Raw genomic sequence first — 18,088 nt, 5'->3', positions numbered from 1 at the left:
TAGTGAAAAGTAACCAGGGAAGATTTACATCTTATTTTTACAAAAACGCTGCCAATTTTTTTTAATCACAGTCAGAGGTTCAGGTCTTCAAAATCTAAGGACAAACTCATTTATTTTTTTACTACTACTCAGGAGCATCTTAATTCAAGACTTGTTCTAGAAGAGTACTGTCAAATAGGAGACCAAATGGTAGAATCTGATTATTATAACATTGAGACAGCTAAACTTCTGTATCTTTTCCATGATAAATAGAAGCTTTGCACACCAATGGTATACTCTAAATGTATACCATCAAATTCATGTCTAGTGTATCTCTCAAAGTTGTAGAAGGAATATAGCCTTTTGAAAATTTTTGAGGTGTAGACTAGTTGGTATCTAAACTTCAAAACTGTACCAAAATAAGGTGCTTCTCTTACTAGTAATTGTGTTCAAGCACAAAACTTCAAACCACCTTATTCTTCTAGTATGTAACTCTATCAAATTCGAACCTATGGCCCCATGATCTAGAACTGACTGGGAAAAGTCTATTACCTCTTCTTCTGAATGTATAAGCTAAAGTCTTTCTCTGTGTTGCAGGCAGATTTTGCTAAGAAACCACCAGGTCCTCTTGTAGTTCAAGCCACAATATTATAACTTCGATTTTAGTCAGCTCTTCATTATGCACCATCTCTATATAAAAATCATTGACTACCTGTATGAACTACAATCATTTAAAATTCCTTTCATCCGCAGCATTAATATCAATGCATGCAGTTTAAACATACATATATTAAAATGCTTTCAATCCAACTCTGGAAGGAAATTTCTAAGGTGATTTGAATGTCTCTAGAAGGGAAAAGGCATGAAGAAAAACCCAGTTAATGACAAGAAATGTTTTTTATTCTTTCCTGCACCTTTCTTCGTTAAATTTCCAGAAACTACGCAGCAGACCAAAAAGCAGCTCAATCTGGAACAGAGTAAGGAGTCTGAAGGCCAACATGTTGAGCTAAAACGAGCATAAGAGCACATATATCATAATTATAAAACCTAAACTCAATACCACAGTGACCCTCTACAAAAGGGAGTATCTAGTGCACAACATACCGTTTCAGTTCCGATCAAAACATCACAAAGCCTACCTAAATTAAATCTGACTGAAAAGTGAAAATACCACAAAGTCAACCCCATTTTTAACTTAACAGAAGAAATGCCTCTGGCATGTAAGAAATGGGTCTCCGCATCTCTTGCAATATATAAAATACTCATCTATTATGGGTTTTTAGTTCATAACCATCTAGCAATGGATGAAAAGTAGGTGTCCATATGGATTTTATCTGATCAAATAATGATATTAGATACTCATATATTTTTGCACTTATGCAATGTCATTGAATTCAGAAGATAATTTCTCAGATGAAGTCATCATACATGAGGGATGGTTGGAGTAAATGACAGGCTGTAGAAGTATCAGCTAACTGGGATTGCCACTAGCCGTAAATAAATCTCTGTGCCAAGAGGCAAGCAGCTCTTCAGTGTAACAGTAGCAAAAACTTTTCTTGCGTAATTTTAACTATATGGTAGAAAACATAACTGTCTTGAAATCATAGTTAAAATAAATGATCTAAATACAAAAGAGACATATATGGAAATTTGGTTTGTGTTCTACTGCTTCTACCAAAATCCCAGATTAGATGTATTAGTGCCATAGCAAAAGTATCAGATCCTATTTAGAAACATGACTGGAATTAAAGCTGCATATGAAATGAAAAACCCTCATTATGAAATTGCAAGCATGTGTGATCAATGTGGTCTATAAATACACTTCAGGAACTATTCAGATTTTATTTTCCAATTGAAATTGTTTGATTTAAATAATTGTCTTTGATTATACAGATCTTAAACCACCATGTGAATATTCTTGTTCAAATGACAAACAAAACTTCTTTATTGTGTACTCTTGTTACTCTGGATGAGTATGTCCCATGTTCATTTTATCTTGTTTTTTTTCAATTCTTTTGTCTATGGGCTCTTCAAACCCCAACTCACCACAATTCAGCTTCTGCTGAAGGCTGTGGTCCACATCCTCCATGTACAAAGAACTACAAGCACATCAATGGAATACGTAGGCAGGTCTGTCAGCTCCTCATCCATTTCAGGAATTAAAGATTTCCTCCTCCGTAAATTTCTTCCATCTTTCCTCACTGAGTTGCTATCTTTCAGCCTCCATTTTAAACTTATCTAGGTCTGGGGTTTCTATCCTTCTCTGCATATAAATTAAAAACCTGTTGCAAGTCTGAAGACAAGCCATGAAATGTACAATCTATTTTACAGACAATATACAAACTACAAATGTCACATCACTGACAAGGGCAAAACAAGAAGAAAGAATACTTTTTTCTAACGCAGGTTTCATGGGTTACAAATACTAGGGAACTACATTAATTAATAAACCTCTAATTTATTGTTGGTTTTGTTGTTGTTATTTTAGGTGATCAAACACATACTGGGAGGAGGATATCCAACAGGGTAATTGAGGTCTAATGGAAACAAGTGAGGGAGAGCACCACATGAAAGGTTGCTCAAGCTAGTGTATATTTGCTACAGAAGGCCAGAGGCATGAAGGGCAAGTGCCAATGTGCCACGGAGAGAAAATGATATTTTCTGTGGTATTTTGGAGACAATCAGAGTAAGAGAAAATTAAGGACAGCCAGGAGAGAGAACCAGGGACTCTACTGTCAGTGCAGTAGGACACTTTTACAGCTGCCTGACTTTTGACTGCACCTCAGTAGAACCTGAGTGTTAATAATTATTACAAATTCTTTAATTTACTGTTTTTTCCTGTAACCTTCCCAGTCATTAACTGATTAATTATGATCCCTTAAGTAATAGTAGAAAATAGCACACATACAACATAAAACTGTTTTACACTGTACATGAGAATTTAAATATACATAGTCATTGCTTTTTTGAATGAATCTGAATAATTTGCCATGGTCAGTTATGCTGAAGTAAATATCACAGCTGAAATTCCCACTCAAAAATCTAAGCATCCTGAAATTTATTCTACTTGAATAACTCTTACTGCTGATCCAGACATCTGCATTTCCAAAGAGCTGTCTGATGCCAATATATTTCATGGTAATGGAACAACAGTCGTCTGTGTCTATAGTCTTAGCTCTTAAAAATGTTTCATTCAGTAGCCAAATAAATCCAAAGTAATCCCTCAAGATCAAATTAATAAAGTATTTTCACAGCCTAAAACAGAAACTTCTTTGTGTTTGGGTTTTTTATTGGAATGCCCGCAAACCAGGTACTCAGGTTTCAGAAAAAAAACCACTTCTTGCAGAAAAGGAACACATATTTTTTTCAAGGTGGTACAAAATAAGATACGAAACAGTACTTTCCGGTTCAGCATAGTTTAGTACTAACTGTTTCCCTGTACTGATTCCTATTGCATTTCCAATACTGATTTAGTATTCCTTTACATCTACAGCAGAATGATGAAATAATTCTGTGTGATATTAGCCTGAGCTAAATACCTAGACTTTCATCACGTATGCAGAAAACATTAATCTATTTTCCAGATGTGCAGCATTTCACTAAAACCCTTGAATACTTCACTATACTTTTCACCAAAGACTTAACAGCAAAATGAAATGTTATTATAGTATATTAGTATGACTTCATTGCTTTCACAGAACATAAATACAATAAAGTTTATATACTGAAAAGACATTGTGATAAATTCTAAGCATATAAATGTATATTGAGTACATAAATCAAGTGTCATATACGTTATATAAAACTACTTTAATTAAAACTTGTCAAATGCGTGACTAAAACATATTTTGTAATTAAGGTTAGAACATTCTCAAGAATTTAGCTCCTTTATTTATCAAAGCCAAATACAGCAAAGCGCTCCAAGGCAAAAATGGGGCCTAGCACTGAAGCTATTATTGATTTTCTTGAAACTACTCACATGTTTAAAGATAAGCATGTTCCTAAGCGTTTTGCTGGGTCACAGCCTGATTGCCCAAATATGCCACCATTAATCACGTTATGAAAGTAATTACTGCAGGTTTAGCTTCATTAACTTGGAATCTGAGAGAAGCTGAGATTCTATAAGAGACATTCAGTAGCCATCCCAAGGCCACCCTGCACTATGCACTTTCTCCTATGCATATAGATCCACGTAATCTACCCAGGTTCTTTTAGGTTTGTAATATACATACAATACTTAGCAGCGGGTAAACAAAACTGCAGGTCAGACTTGGAGCAGCAATACACTGCCTCAGTGGCTACCTTGCTTTATGGACAATACTGAAAGAGCCACATAATAAAAGATTATACATTTCTGAATCACCCAGCGGCTGGTTTTATTTCCAATGTAATAAAAACATCAAAATTTGTGAAGACTATTCCTTAGACATAAGAGGTTATAGCCTACATACATAAAAATCATTATTTGTATAATAAGACAAATGATGAAAAAAATCAAGCTGTCTCACTCTCAGTTAGATGATTTCACAATTTATTTCACATCCTAAAAAACATCTTTAGATAGTCCATATTTATGAAGGAGACATTTTTCAGATTGTAAAATCATATCAACTCATTCAAGTCTGAATAGAAGTGTAATTTCTTCTAAAAATAACCCAACATTTGAATACACTTTAAGAACAACAAACAAACAAACTCCCGCCCCAAAAAACCCCTAAACAAACAAAACAAACAAACACTGGAAAGGAAGCAAGTAATTCCTGTAGAGAAAAATTAGACTTTTGCACAGCTGTGTAAAGGATTGAAATAGAATGGAGAAGTTGTTCAAGCAGTAACATTACTGCACAATTTCATATGTTTATGTCCACACTTCATTCACATGACAAATCATAACTTCTGACTTTGACTCATTGAAATTATGTTTTAGTACTGTTATAGAGGAAAAAAAACTTATTAGACAATGACTGTACTGGCTTCCTAAGTGAATAAACATGAACATTTTTTACCTCATATATATTCAGCAGCTGCAAATTACAACAATTTTTCAGCATTGGCAATGGGACATTTGATCATAATCAATAACAATAATGGCCTCTCAAGCAACATTAGAATGATGTGAACTTGCCTGATGTTAATGCTCCTATCACATTCAATTAACACTAAGTGCCACCACTTCTAGGTTCTCAGCACAAGAAGAACATCCAAAATGAGATGCACGAATGCAAGACTTGACAATCACGCTGTCAGTGCAATGCATAAGGCAAGGTGGACATTTAAAAATGTTATTCAACACAAGGCACTGGCAGGGAAGAAGGCGTTAACTCAGCTGATAGGAAGCTGAAAGCCACAAATTAGGTACACGCACAAGACTGCAACACCATTTCCTGTAATTTTGTGCCTTAGGCACACCTTTGCAGTGAAAAATTTCCAGTGATGAGAGAAGGAGCAATAGGTGCTGACAAGCAGTGGTAACCTCGCCCACAATTATATAAAAGCATTTAAATAAAGAATTTGACCAGGAAGTGGTAAAGCTGGATTCCTGTAGCTGTGTTTATATTTTTAGCAATTGGGTTTAAAAATGTTTCAAAAAATCCTGCAAATAATTTTGGAGCAGGGACTACAAACACAGGATTTGCTTCAGCCAGGCAGTGCTCTTGTACATTGTCCTGTCCCCTCACATGGTCTATATCCCATTAATCTGGCATTCTTCTCGGTACAGCGCCTTACTTTAAGTGAGTCTCCCTTCCCCTTCTAGCCTCCCTTGGGTGCTAGGAAACTGAGGTACTTGCTTCCAGGTGAGCACTCTCTCTAACCACTACACTATCGCACAAAAGATAACCTACATCCTCCCTGCACCTACTTCCCTCGTGCCCAGGAAGACTGTGCGCAGCCCCCTGGACATCTCACTTTGCTAGAATCTTCTATTCCACCTCTAGGTATCTACATACAGGGAATTTTTTCAATCAGTTAAAAAGACAACAGCAATCAGTCCCTTGATCATCTCTGCCAAATCAACAGAGGAAGAGTTAGCAAATTGAACTGAAAGCAATTTAAATATGTGTTGCTAGGCTATTGTGTTGGCAAAACGTAGTGGACCAAATTCTTATTACTCCTAGTACTGTCGTACAGAGTTGGGAACCAAACCAATCTCATAAAACCGCAGCCACAGCTGTTTTCCACAAAGCACGTGAACGTTCCCTTTTAGTAGCCCTGGACATACTAGGCACACCAAGAGGAATGGAAAGGTACAGAAAGAAGACAGCTGCCCATTAGCTGTCCTCTCAACACATGCCCACATCAGCCCCAAAGCTCAGCCCGTTCTTCCTAGTGAATATTATTTTTTTGCTTCCCTGCCAGTATTACTGCCCTCTAATGTGATGCCGTAAAAGCTCGCAACAACGTGGTTACGACTCCAGATGGCTCAAGATGGACGCGGACACATTTACTAATGAAGTACTTAGGAAAACTGCAATGTGAAAAACAGTGAAAATGGATGCTGGGCAGTGGAAAGGTCACTTACCTCTCACACATTTCCTAAACCTGAATTTCTCTAATCAACCTTGCTAAAACTGGGTGCAGCCTTTAATGCGTCCAGTAACTGCACACAGCTTTTGAAAATCAATAGTATTGTGAGAGTTTGCCTTTCTTGAAACCATGTTTTTGGGAGTTGTCAAAAACTTCCTAAGAATACCCATGCTTCAACAATGGCATTTTTTCCTTTCCTCATCCCCATAGTACCTGCAATCAAAGCCAACCAGTGAAATGTTAGGCATACTCTCTTATCTTCCTGGTGCCTGTGAGTGATGGATTGAGGAGCTGTATCCTTGTTACAGTAGCTCAAAGTTTAGCTTCATCAATTATCTGAGGAATACAGTGATGTCAGACGGTACACTGAAATCACCTAATCTAAAACCAGATTAAAATAAGAATATTTACTTTCAACATCCAAAATAGACTGAACAGTTAAAAATGCTTTCTAAAAGAGGTAAGTGAAGAAATGAATGAATAGTCAGGGTTAAATTATTTACGTTGAGATCAGAACAGGAAGTCTGGTTAGGAATCTCTGCCTGCATGCAGTTGTTCTGATCTTTTTTCTTCCTTGCACCCCCTAAACAACAACTATCTCTTCCTGTGCGCCCTGCATCTCCAGGTCATACTGCAGAGGAAAACCTTGATCTAGTGAATGAGATTTTATAGCTATACCCTTTGGGAGGATTCTCCAGAAATCCCAATAGGACTCAGTATACTTACCTCAAACACATTCAGAAAAAGATTCTGACCTCCCTCTTCTCTCCCACCCTTCTTTGAAGCTGCAATAGTTATATTAGCGGATCAGCTGTTATCTTCTATGCTTGACCGGCCTTCGTTCAGAAAGCTCCTCCCATCCTGGCTAACACCTCAATGCTAACACCTCCATTCACCTACACTTTGTATGAATTTATACTTGCATACATTAATAAACTAATTTCATTTAAATATCTACAAGAGATTTCTATTACTATGTCACTATGGTTGACTGGCTCAGTTGATTAAGATCAGACACAATAACAACATCAATCACTTCAGATGGCAATGGGTCTGAGCGGATTGACCGGCAAAACCTATCTTCAAGGGATACTTCAAAAATGGCACAATACCAAACAAACAGGGGAGCTCAAATATTTAGTTTCCTTTGCTTTCACAGTGCAATACACTCCCTCTCTTCTCAGAGTAAGATGAAACATACAATAGAATACTACCAAGCTTTTAATACGGAGCACAAACACTAGTAAAAAATGTGTATTTGCGACACGATACCATGACAAAAGCTCAACTCTACAAAACAAAAAAAACATGGGAAATTGCTGTGAAAATTTATATTCTGTAATAATAGTGGTACGTTGTGCAGCAAAATGAGAAACGTAAGGAAAAAGCAGAGTACTGTAATCAAATGACTTAGCATAGGAAAAAATCAAATACTCACCCACTCTACAGGAAAAAAAAAAGAAAAAAATGCCCTTGAAAATTTGATCTTGTGTAGCCACAAAGGATCAGTATAAGCTATAACATGCATTGGTGCTTCATTTCAGAAATGTTCCTTTTACTCAGTACCTAACTGATCCTTCTATACATGCTGGGTCTGTTATGCTAAAAAGAACTGAAGAAATTGAAGTACTCTGAAAGAGAAGTACAGCTGATTTTTCTGAGTAGTTGGAGATAAGGATTTTTCCAGGAATAGACATGTTTATTCCATTTTCTTGGCTAAATTCCAGCTTTCAATAATGACAATGTTCTCATCCACAGTTTTAAAATTCTTCTGTAATGTCTAAGATACTCTGTCCTACCAGAGAGTCAGAAATGTTTGCATTTTAATACCTGCAAATCTTCTTCCTCTACTATATGTAAGAAATTGATTAGCTTCTGTAAAACTGCTACTTATAGCAATTAGTCAATGTAGCATTTCTGAAAGGACCATTGATCTACCTCACATCTACTGTCCTTCACCCCTTTCCTAAGATACTTTGCCCTTCAAAATACATTCCTGTGTCAGAATAAATCCACGAAGACTGAAGTGGAGGGAAGAAACTGCGGTGACCTCAAGATATATGGGACAAACAAAAAGCTAACAAAATCCACCAAGCAAACAAATTCCAAAGACTGAGAGGGAATATACAATTCTGGAGAAGACTTCTGTTGTCAAAAGAACAAACACAGTCCTATCGATACTTTGTTTGAAGAAAGTTCATGGAACTACAAGGACCTTGGTTTTATTTATGCTGTGCCTGTCAGATAGCTATGGGCAAGTCAGAGTAGTCTCAGTTATGCTGAAGTAAACCTAGAATAGCTCAGTATTGTAGATACATTTGTATCAGGTTAAAGTCAGACACACTATTTTGTATATTCAGCATATTAAACAGCCCATCTTGCATCTGTAAGAAATCACCGAATGGTTGAGGTTCTGGAGGTCATCTGGTCCAACCCACCTGCTCAGGCTGGGCCATGCCCAGATTGCTTTTGAATATCTCCAAGAACAGAGACTCCACAACCTCTTCCCTGAGCAATCTGTGACAGTGCCCAGTCACACCCACAGTGAAAAAGTGTTTCTTAATGTTCAGATGGACTCTCCTGCATTTCAGTGTGTGCCCACTGCCTCTGGTCCTGTGACTGGCACCACAGAAAAGAGCCTAGCTCCATTTTCTTTGTACCCTCCCTTCAAGTATTTGTATGCATGGATGAGATCTCCCGAGCCTTCTCTTCTATGGGCTGTCCCAGCTCTCTCAGCCTTTCCTTATATGAGACATGCTCCAGTCATTAGTCATCTCTGTGGCCCTTCACTGGACTTTCACTGCAGTGGGGAGCTCAGAACTGGGCACAGTACTCTAGGTGTGGCCTCACCCGTGCTGAGACAAATGAAACCCTCCCTGCCATCAAAATCCTTCAAAATGATAAAGGTTAAAATCACCTAAAGTGACAAAGAGCTTTTTATCTTAAAGTAATCAGTAAATTATTGCAATGATTATCTGAAACTGTCGGAGTTCTGCCTGCCAGAGTTCAAGGAGCATCTGGACAATGATCTAAGTCATATGATTTAGTTTTAGGTAGTCTTGCAAGGAGCAGGGAGTTAGACTCGGTATTTATGGGTCCCTTCCAACTTGAGATATTCCGTGATTCTATGAAACACAATGGATATAGTTATACAACCATTTTCTGATAAACTGTTTTAAAATGAATTTGTTTCAGATGTTATTTTCATGGTTATTATATACTGGTTTGTGTCAGATACTAAATATCTATATTAAATCAACTTCTGACTGAAAACCCATCATTAAAACAATCAATAATATTTAAACTATTTACTTGCCAGTAAAACTTGCATAGCAACACAGTTAAGCTCCGTCTGATTCTAAATAATTAGAGTCTATCAGGGGCAGTTTGACACTGACAGAGCATAAATATGCACTCACTTTGACAGCTAGTTGCAGGTGATGCCATTCAAGCAATTAAAAGAAAAAAATTAAAGAAATGTTCACGATGGGATGTTCCTAGATGGATGTGTCACTAGGACACAAAAGAAAAAAAAAAACAAAAAACATTTGGGAAGGGAAAAAACTCCATCAATGCTACTGAAAAAAATACATTTATCACTGTATAAACTCATTAATTTAAAAACTAATTTTATCTAATCACTTTCTAAAAATGTGCTCTGTTAAAACTTCTGGTGAATATGAATTGTATTCACATAATTATTCTTGTATTAACTACAGTTGGCAAGATCCCATAATCCACAGAAATTAATATAAAATAATTCTTATTTTTATATCCTAAAATAAAGATTTAAGTCATCAAAGAAGAAAATTTAAGAGTACGAGTCTCAGTGCGCACAAAATATCTTCACAATAACTTCCAGTGAAATACATAGATGATGCAGTAACACTATTTGTAAGGGTTATCTTTGTGTAAAATTCAACAACTCAGGGTATATTTCATTTGATTTATTACAGAATCAGAGAAACATAGAATGGTTAGAGTTGGAAGGGACCTTAAAGATCATCTACTTCCACCCCCCTGCCACGGGCAGGGACACCTCCCACTAGACCAGGCTGCTCAAAGCCTCTTCCAGCTTGGCCTTGGAACACTTCCAGGGATGGGGCAGCCACAGCTTCCCTGGGCAACCTGTTCTAGTGTCTCACCACCCTCACAGTAAAGAATTTCTTCCTGATAGCTAATCTAAATCTACCCTCTTTCAGTTTAAAACTGTCACCGCTCTTCCTATCACTACACTCCCTGATAAAGAGTCCCTCCCCAGCTTTCCTGTAGGCCCCCTTCAGGTACTGGAAGGCTGCTATAAGGTCTCCCTGGAGCCTTCTCTTCTCCAGGCTGAACAGCCCCAACTCTCTCAGCCTGTCCTCATAGGAGAGGTGCTTCAGCCCTCTGATCATCTTTGTGGCCCTCCTCTGGACCCGCTCCAACAGGTCCATGTCCTTCTTATGTCCCTTAGAATTACTATTAATGCTGAAATGAAATAATTTTACTTATTATTGCCATATGTCAATCAGCTACAATATTATACCTGAAGAATCTTCAGCCATTGTCATAAAACTTCCGTTATGTTAGAAATCTATTAGCAACAATTGACTGAAGAAGAAGCAGCTCAATTTTTAGCAAACAGCATAAATTACTTCAAAATACATTGAAAAGCTGACATAACTTTGAAGACTAGTGTTACCTTCCCTCATCGGACATTGTTGATTATAGGGAATAAACTCCAGCCAAGCAATGTTAGTCATTTAATTTATGCTTACACTTACGTTGCTACTATGTATTTTAACCCTTCTCATCAGAAGGTGGATTGACAGACTCTGTGAAAGCCAGAAACAGTTTTTTCTGTGTGTATGGTTGGACTCAATGATCTCAAAGGTCCTTTCCAACCATGAAGACTCTATGATTCTGTCTTCTGATTTCAGACAGATGTACTGCATTCCTTTCCCCCCCATTCTCAGTTTATTCTCAGTTCCATTCAGTTTAGCAGAAAAACGTTCTATTCTGATTTCCACATCCCCAAGTAGTGGCCTCTGGTAATCTTTTCCAAAACTTCACGTGTTATATGCTAGAAAATTGTTAAACTTGCTTAAGGTCTAATCTTGGATATTTTGAGGTCTTTATCTGAAAGACTGAGAAACACATAGCAGCACATCTGGGTAAACACAGATAAAAGGGCACTAACCAGGTCTCATACAATATCATGATTGTTTATGTCTTTTTTTTTTTTTTTTTTTTAAAAACACTGTTCCTCTAGTTGTCTATCTGACCACACAGTGGACTTTCAAACTGCTTTTCCTGAAGATTCACAAAATCTGTTTTTTACAAGTTTCTGTATTATGTTGTTATCCCCCAATCCATCCCAGTGTGCTTTCATTATTATTTCAAATCTATATATGAAGAATTGAATTTTTAAGAAGGCAATGGACTTGCCCAAAACTCAGAGGCATCCAGGACTCCTGTCCAGGCCTACTCAAAAGACTACAGCCTTTGAGTTGGACTAGATGACCTTTGTAGGTCCCTTCCAAATGAACTGTTCTATACTGTTCTCCACAGAATTCAATAAAGCTGCACTGTACCCAGATCAGAAAAGACAAATATCCCTCTTTGTATCAAACACACAATTTATCCAAAGTAAGAAGAAAGCATTTGAAACACAAGTCAAGAGTAAAAATCCCAACTGTTTCTGCCGTCCAAAATTAAAGATGATATCTAAGTCTATCAAATTTAATTTAACCAAGCATCTCTGAAAATGTGACAAGTTTGGGAGGCCTTTCAGTTTGCTTTCATATAGCTGTTGCCTATAAAGACACGATAGTCATTTTTGACATATTTAAGGAAACAAACTTATTTTTTAACTATGCAATATTTGGATTTTAGTTAGCCCTGGTTTTATAAAACTCATACCAGCAAAAATCTCTGGGTACGTTTTATAAGTCATCAATAAGTAACCACTGGTTACGAATCATACTTTTTTTGAGGATAAAATTAGTTCGCTGTCTAACACATGCTGGCCTTTTTTAGATTGCATAAATAATTGAACAAGTGTAATAGAAAGGTTGTAAAATTAAAAATACATACCATCATTTTTCACAAAATCCATGGCACTGTACCATTACTATAATTTCAGATTTCTAAGGTGAAATTTTAATTTTCAACAGTGTATTAATTATTCTATGGAACTAAATCAGCCTAAAGTCTCTCCACTGTAATTCCAGATAATAAGAAAGGACACTTTATGAACTCAATGTAGAATTACTGCAAATCCTTTTAACAGGCCCATACGAAAAGAACAAAGGCTAAAAATGTCACTTACTTTAGGAGGGATGTTGTTGCTAGATGTACGAGGTTGGGCGAGCTGTCAGAACAAGATAAATGGAGCTCAGTTGTACCATTAACCTGTGACATTTTTGACAGTGCAAGGCTATGCACTGTGAGAAAAGCAGAATATGTATCTTTTGACTTTTTTCCTCTCAGTTAGTAATAGAAGTAAGAAAAAAGATGCAATGGTCTAATATAAGAAAAAAACCCTTTTTTTCCAGCCCTCAAAAATATAAGAACTCATATGAAGAGACCCATGCCTTAAGGATACTCTACAGATATATTCCACTATAAGATATAGAAAAGGAAATTAAACAAAGTAAATTAAATAAATTTTATTCAAATTTAGAACACCATAATAATTTATTTTTCATAAATCCTGACATTTTAAGAACAACAGATTATGAGCTCCATACTGACAATTTGATTTCTGTTTCTGTCAAGCTAACTTTAGGTTAACCAGAAAGAGGAAAAGGAACAAATTGTTATAAAATGACAATCCGTATACATAATGCAACAGTCAGTTATATTAGTAATTTTAGGCTCTAGTTTTAACATTATAAATTCCAGCATTTCTTCCTTAACAATATGCAATGTCTTACTGAAAATACAAAAACCACCTTAAAAGTTTTTTACAAGTATTTTGCAAGTTAACACATGCTGAAAAAGAGGGGGAGTACATTCTGCAAAAACTTTTTAGATGGTTGATTATTAAAAACCTTCTTCAGCATTTTGGTGAATCCGAAATATTACTTAACAATAGTGCTTTTCTAATGAAAGACAACTGAATTCCTCTTAGTTTATCTAGATATTTTTTGAGGTGTGAACAAAATTTATAAAGTAAATACAAAATTTACACAGACTTAGATGTATTTAGAAGTGATTCTGCTTTATTTTCTTCTTTTAAATTTCTGGAATCATCTGCATTGTTGCATTGCCTAATCTAACAAAGACAGGATTTTTAATTTTCTTCCCACGAAACATTTACAGGGACAAAGAATTAAAAGCCACAGCATAGGCAGGGATTACAAGTTTTTACTGTATTATTTGATTACAGGTTATAGAAGTAAAAAGATACATTATAGTTACACAACAAACATCATCACTGCTACCACTAATGGAAGATTCTGGATCTAGTTCTGTTAGGATAAACACAGGTCAGTTGTTCATCACTTCTTGTTAATATGCTTTATTAAGTTTTTAATCTTTAATGCACAATGGCATCACCAATCAGGGATCTTGAGAGGTCTCCCCTAACCTTACTAAAAATCCTACCCTGAGAGTTGGTGAGCACCTTCAGTATCAGCAGAAATGGCTGCAGTCAGGAATTTACATCATCAGTTTATGCTGATTTTGAATTCTAATACAAAATAATTTTCAAAGGAGACAAAAGTGTAGCACGTAGACAGTAATACTGCATTTTATTCTCTCAAACCTCTTGAAGGGCCTAAACACATGAAGTATCATATGTCTTGCTAGAAACAAAATAGCAAAAAATATATACTACCATAAATACAACCTTATGAAAGGGGAATCTAAGGATTCAGTGGCTCAGCTGTTGTGAGCTGAGGTACTGTGATGTGAGGTAGTGAGCCAAGTCACCTCAACTCAGTGAGCAGAGAAAGCAGTCTTAGAAAGGACAGCAGCAGTCACTCTGAAGATTGAAAACGTTTGATGGAGTAACTAGAATGACCTTTTTACAGCAGTAGAGGGTGGGTAAGCACATTGTTTGAGCTACCAACCCTTTGAAAAACCTGAGTTGTCCTGATACTCTCAAACAAATTCATTCAGTCGTAGTCGGGAGGACTACAATGTCCATGGAGGAATAGAGGGTCAAAAACTGCAGTGTGTCCAGCACAACTTCAGAATGCAAGATTGGTATTTTTCTTCTGGATTTCAGGTGTGCCTGCAAGGCTATATATATTTTCATCAGTCAGGTGGATACCACAGCTTTGGTGAAAGCCACATCACCTCCTCCAGCTGAAGCAAAAGTCAAGAGCTCAGGCCTCCGTAAAGGTTTATGGCATGGAGACCTGAGAGAAGGGGAGAGGCTTTTGTGTCATTGATATCAGTCCTTACAGTCAATATAACCAACAAGGAAGGGGATTGCAGGAGCTCCTACCTTGTCAAAGCAGGACGAGGTAGCTACATGCAGAACACAAACTGGTCCTCTGCAAAACAGAACTGTAGAGCTTGTATGCTTTGAGGTTTTGAAGACCACTCAAACTACCCTAGGACTTTCTGACCTCAGCCTTCTCCACCACAGATACACCCTGAAGATAAATCTGAAACTGGGCTTTCTCTTGCAGGCAGGGCAAACCCAGGGATATAGGATTTCTTCAGGCATTATGAGCTCATATATTGAGTTCAGGCATTATGAGCTCTTGTTCATGAAGCTTTGATTGCAAGAGAAAAGTACTTGGACAGACACATGTAGCTGTGAGGCAGTATTGAAAGGCAAGAGACTTCAACATCGCAACAGTATCTAGTGATAATTTACTAGAACTCCAAAAAAAGTTTCCTAAATTCAGATGATAGGAAATTACATTTTGAGGCAACAGAAAGTTAAGAGAAAAGTGGATTACAGCTGATGCATTTTGCCCTACAAAGCACTAACAATCACAAAGACAGCTCAAGTAGACAGCTGCACTCTTACATCAGCAGTGGAAAGGGCATATGGGCAATCATTTGAATGAAAAGCCACACATTTCACTGAAGGACAGTGAAAAGCATAGAAGTGTGAAAATGAATTTACTTAGGACAGAATGTCATTCTAGCAAGCAATGAAGATTTTCACAGCAAAAATGCTTTCCCTAAGTATGCAAGTCTGTGACTACATTCTGTACCTCAAAAATACTGCTGTGTAAAAGCATAAAGTGCTCAAAGTGCCTTACTGAAATAATTCATTCAACCTCACACCTTCAAAACTGCCATATCTCTTGTGGAATAAATCTGGAGGCTGTCTGGCACTGAAATACCTGTAATCAGACTTCTTTCATTTAATTTTAGTACTACTCTACACAGTTTTGGAACTGAAATACCTTTCACACCAGAAGATTTAAAAATACCTATCTTTTTTTATTTTACCCTTAAAAATCAGAATCCAATCTAGGTCCAGAAACATATGGAGAATTCTTCAGATTTTGTCTATATCTAAATAAGAACATCTTCCAAAACACATATCAGACACTACTGGGGGAGTCAGTTAGTGACATTTTATGGCTCATGAGTGGTGTCACTAACTACCCTTAATGGCCTGCATCACCAGGGTATTCTTGGAGGGCTAAGCAAGTAAAAGCACTTCAGAAATAAAGGGCTGTGACTAAGAAACTTCTGAAACCAAATACAGACTTTGAATAGGAATATCTTCCCTTTATTTATGTGGCTTCTAAGTGTGGAAAAAAAAAAATTGTCCAGAAAATGTACCACAACAGTGCCCAGGTATTCTCTTTCCTGCAGGCAGAACATTTGATATTTGCTCCTTTTCTGAGTGATGCAAAAGTCCACAACATTGTATTTTAGGTGTCACTTATTGTCTACACATTGGTATAGTGAATAATTGGATCTTATTTCAACCCTGAAAAAACAGGCGGCTCCTTTTTTCAGCTGACCACATGACAAAAATCTGCATCAATCCCAAGGAAGAGCCTGACTTTTTTCAAAACTAATCCTGACAAATAGTAGAACACTGGTCTAGACTTAGCTATCAAATTAACTACATAATTCTGTCCAGAAAGTGTAGCTGCCTCAACAACTATCCAAAATTGAAAGGGAGCCTGCACTAGAATACCATCCTTTCTAAACCCGAGAATTAAAAATAGTAGTTAAATATAAATAAAACCATTATCATTGCAGAGAGAATTTACCAGACATGAGTAAGAATGTCCTTAACTCCTTTTTGCAAAATACAACATAGTTCACTTTTCCACAAGCAACCACCAGACATCAAGATGAGAGATGTTTTCTTTTTCATCGAGAATTCAGCAGACGGCAGTTTCTTTTGGCCTCAGCGTCTCTCTAAGGGCTGTATTTAGTGTGCTCGTTTAGTAGACTGTACCATCTATTTCTGCTTTTGTCTTTATGAAAATGGGAATTTATTTTTTCAAGAAATGTTCTCAGATTGACTGACCACAAAAGAAGCTCACATCCCTCTAAACTGCAGGAAAGCCACATACCCTCTGAAACAAAATCTACATTCGTCTTCTTAGTTCAGAAACATGATTTAGAGTGCTACTATATTACTACGCACAGAGTAATAAAGTCTGGCAAAGACTTCATGGGCAATCACTTGCAGAATCATGGCTGTTAAGAGAAACAAATCACATGGGTTATGGAGGAGGAACAGGGCAAACCAATGACTTAAAATGATCTACACATTTTATGAAGAGAGAGAGCAGGGTAACATAAATAAAAACTTTTTGCACGGGAAGCTTGAGAAGTAGGAGAGTCCCTTTTTGGGTCAAGTTGTGATTGTAAATTATTTTAGCTTCAAATCAATGGCTCTCTGGTGGAAAAATGGAGGACAGGAATTTGAAAAGTATCTTTTAGAACAGAACAAAGTGTGGAGAGGGAAAAAATGTAATCTTCTTGGAATTTTACCTTCTCAGGTGTATGTCTATCCTGACGTTTCTCAAATTAATCCACTATCATTTCTTACAAGCTACTGTTATGGAAATTGCAATGGTATCACACAGCCAGGGACTAAGCTGCAGAAGCTGCAAAGCAAACATTTTCATGCAAATACACTTTGTAATAAAGAATAAAGGAAATAGAAAAATTAATAAGGGCTCCAACACAGACTAAAGTGAAAGAGCTGCTACATCTCATGGACTTTTTGAAAAGACCTCTTTTACTATGAGATGGAACTAGATCTATCTGCAAATCCAGTGTGTTTTAAAGTACTCCGTATGACACTGCTTTTCTACAACCTGACATAGACATCCATGTTCTATCTGAATCTTATTGTTTCATATTCACCCACACAAACAGCAAATATAAAGGGAAAATACTGCATCAATTGCATCACTCACACTGTTTTCGTTCTTACAGGCATGATTTTTACCCAGTGTATGCCTTACATCACCCTTCTAAGGAAAGAGTTTAAGGCATTCTTGTTATTTTCCACTTCATTACCCCTTTGACTACATGACCTTTTATATTTTGGGATGTAACTGATCATGGGAAAAGTCAGCTGAGTAATATTGGAAACAAATGAAAGTCAGCTTTCAAAAGATTACATATCCTTCAAAAGGCATCCTAAAATGAAATA

Source organism: Larus michahellis, chromosome 5 (assembly GCF_964199755.1).
Source record: "Larus michahellis chromosome 5, bLarMic1.1, whole genome shotgun sequence".
Classification (NCBI taxonomy): domain Eukaryota; kingdom Metazoa; phylum Chordata; class Aves; order Charadriiformes; family Laridae; genus Larus; species Larus michahellis.
The sequence above is the reverse complement of the archived record's forward strand: the minus strand, read 5'-3'. Positions refer to the sequence as shown.